This window comes from Psammomys obesus, unplaced genomic scaffold, assembly GCF_907164565.1.
Source record: "Psammomys obesus unplaced genomic scaffold, mPsaObe1.curated_primary_1811, whole genome shotgun sequence".
NCBI classification, from domain to species: Eukaryota; Metazoa; Chordata; class Mammalia; order Rodentia; family Muridae; genus Psammomys; species Psammomys obesus.
Window position 1 is genome coordinate 13,853,628 of NW_026585626.1, and position 3,464 is coordinate 13,857,091.

Here is a 3,464-nt window from a genome sequence, read left to right on the forward strand (position 1 = left end):
GGCAGGTCAGGCCCTTAGGAAGGGTCCCAGGGCTTTGCTCCCAACATAAGACAAATAAGATGTTGTACTAGAGACTTCTTCCAGGGTCTAGTTAGATATGTGTAATTCTTATCCTTCATCAAGAAAACTTCTTTTTGAAACAGAGACCATCACAGAAAACCACAAAAGATCAAAATGCAGAATTTTGGAACCCCAGTCCCAGCTGATATGTTTACAATATAATTAATTTCTATATCTAAGACTCAGCAGTCATTGTGGAAGAGGGGGCAGAAAGGTTGTAAGCCATTTGTAAGAGCCATTCCTGTCTCCTCAGAATGTCAGAAAAGCTACATGCATGGATCCTCACCCACATGGCTGCCTAAACATGACCTGAACAAGAAAGACACCAATAGACATACTAATGTTGACTGGGAAAAGCTCATGAGGCTCCATCCTAGACAAAGAACTATGCCAACTAAGGGATGTTGAGAGTAGGAGAAATGATCTTTCAACTCAAATGGTCAGCCCTGAAAACATATGCAAATAAGTAACATTATATACACTGATCAGGTTATATTTATGCATTTTGGAATATATATACACACACATATATATACATAAATATATGTAACAACAATTTAAAAAAGAGGTCATGAATTTGAAAGAGAGCAGAGTGGGAAAGATTATCTTAATAAAGATAGTGCTAGAAAAGAAATATTGTTATATTCTGATTACAAAAGAACAGTAATTCTTATAATAGTAATAGAATGGTAATTCAGTATAAAACATAGAAAAGAGAAAAGCAGGAGAAAATGAAAGAAAGGAAAAGCAGTTATGATTGGACTGAATCTTCTCATCATCACCAATATTTGATGTAACCTGCCTTCTTGACTGTAGGTATGTTGGAGTTTGGTAATAACAGTAAATCATGATAGAATATTTTTATTTAGTTGATTTGCTGGCCTTGTGCTGGTCTTGTATAGGAAACCACATCTGCTGTGAGTTAGTTGATGCACCAGCTGTGTCATTTCCAGAACTCAGCATTTTATAGCTTTTCTTTACATCTGCTGGCTCTTATATTCTTTTTCTATTTTGCATAGTATTTTAATTAGTTCTTTCTTGAATTGTGCTAAAATTCTAACATTCTGCAATGAATCCATCCAATTCTGAATACTCTTTAATTGGGACATGTTTTATTATTGCTTCAGTCACGTTCCTAATTATGGATCGGTTTAAATCATTTATTTTTTATTGGTTTAATCTTGGTATGCCAAGTGATCTAAAAATTAATCTGTTTCTTTTAGCTATTTCAGTTTAGTTGAATAAGGGCTTTTAAAGCATGTCCTTATGATTTTCTGAATTTCATATGTATCTGTTATAATATCTCCTTTTTCATTTGTAATTTATTCACTTAGGACTTCATTCATTCAGCGCTTCCTACATGTGCATTCCTTTTTCTTTGGTTAGATTAACTAAGGGTTTGTCAAGAGTGTTTATATTTTCAAACACCCAACTTTTTATTTAGTTGATTCTTTGTAACTTTTTGTTTATTTCATTTTATTAATGTCTGCCTTTATTTTGATTATGTCTTCCCACATACTGTTTTGGGATTTGGTTTGTTCTTGTTTTTCAAGGTTTTTGGTTGTATCATTAAGTTACCAATTTTAGATCCTGCAGTTTTGTTTTGTTTTGTTTTCATTTGGTTTGGTTTGGTTTGGTTTGGTTTGGTTTGGTTTGGTTTGGTTTGGTTTGGTTTGGTTTGTTTCGGTTTGTTTGTTTGTTTGTTTTCAGTTAGGCATTCAAAGCTGTAATATTCTATTGTGTCCAGATAGAATGCAGGAAGTTATTTCAATTTTCCCGTATTTGATGAGAGTTGCTTTTTGTTCTAGTATGTGGTCAATATTGGAGAGAGTTCTGTATCTTACTGAGGATAAAGTGCAATTTTAATACTCAGATAGATGGTCTGTAGGATGTTTTCTGTCCTTTTGAGTTATGACTTTATTCACTTCCAATATTTTTCTGCTTAGTTTGTATCTGGACAACATGTCAGTTTGTGATAATGGAGTACTAAAGTCATGCAATATCATTGTGTTGTCATTAGTGTGTGAATTTAGATCTAATTTATTTGTTTTATGAAATTAGGTATGCCTGTATTTGGTGCATATATGAATATACTTACAGATTTTTTAGAGAGCTCTATATTTGACCCTTGAACTGTAAGAATTGCACTAAATATTTGAGGACTTTAATCCTCTTTCTTTCCTGATTTCTAGCTGTCTGTTTCTACTGTGGCACTCTGTTTAATATTTCTGTTTTCTTATACTGGTTTCTGCTTTGTGGCTCACAGTTTAACATATGGTAGTAGAGGCAAACAGAGCTATTGGAGGGCTGAGTATATCACTGTGACCATGAAGGAAGCAGTTACAAGCAATGCTTACTAAACACCTATCTTAGGGAGATAAAAACTATGGATTTATCTCATTTACAGACACCCTCAATAAATACCTGTTCAATTAATAAATGACACTGTTATATGGGGAAAGAGTCTAAGGTTACAGTTTGAGTGGGACGATAGTTGTATGCAATATAGGATATCTCCACACAGCAGTTGTGAATTGCAACTCAAAAAAACAAAAACAAAAACAAAAAACAAAACTTCTTTTGAAAAGAAGTGGTAGAAGTGACATCAGCCTTAAGAATTACAGGATCAAAGATGAGGTAAGCTTTATTTGAGGGGCTAACTCAAGTTTGGAAGTGGCCAAAAGAGATTAACACATGGTCAGTTTTATTTCTTAGATAGTCAAGGAGAGGAAGGAATGTAATTTGCCTCCATGCAAGTGTATCTATCATAAAATAAGGAGAGTATAAATAAACACATACCTAGGCTGTAATTGTAGACTTCTGTTCTGCTCCTTCTGCATCTGGAAAGAAAGGGAAAGAACAAACATTTAGTCTATGCTAGGTGGGTGTGTTAATCATCTTGTTTTTATCTAACAGTATTGATTGGAGGAAGTTAACATGCCTCACATTTTATAGATGTAGAAAGTGAATCTTTAAATGGTCCCATTGGATGCATGAGACCTTGAAGCCAGCTTTCTAGTTTTCCCATTACTAAACCCAAGTCTATTTATTTGCCAAATAGGATAAGGCTCAAGGAACTAAGGACTAACTGTCGTGATTTAAAAGAAAAAAAAAAAAAAAAAAGGATTGTTTAGCAAGCCAGCAAGACTAAGATAATGGACTGAAATACCTTTTAACTCACTTAGGTTTTAAGCTTCATTTCACCATAGACAAGGGGAGGATGGGAGTTAGTTTATTTAGTAAGACCTGGTGGTTAATAATTCGTTAGTTTGGCACATCTTAGCATCACAAGTCTTCAAAGGTGAAAAGAGGCCATGTATATCAACCTCAGGTTGCTCGGTTGCGTAACTAATGAAGACTGCATTCAACTAGGGACAGGCTGTTTCGAGCAAGAGGCAAAATGT

The 3,464-nt window shown here is 34.3% G+C and overlaps 1 long non-coding RNA gene across 1 annotated transcript in view; it reads right to left on the reverse strand.

The window, feature by feature from the left end:
* The window catches only part of LOC129682765 (uncharacterized), a 3,411-nt gene extending 244 nt beyond the window's left edge, over window positions 1–3,167 (reverse strand). Inside the window, exons 1-2 of the long non-coding RNA XR_008721039.1 lie at window positions 3,007–3,167; window positions 2,860–2,900 (exon numbers count right to left, since the gene is read on the reverse strand). This is a non-coding gene — a long non-coding RNA (uncharacterized LOC129682765). The remainder of the gene's footprint in view (window positions 1–2,859; window positions 2,901–3,006) is intronic.
* Window positions 3,168–3,464: the final 297 nt, after the last annotated feature.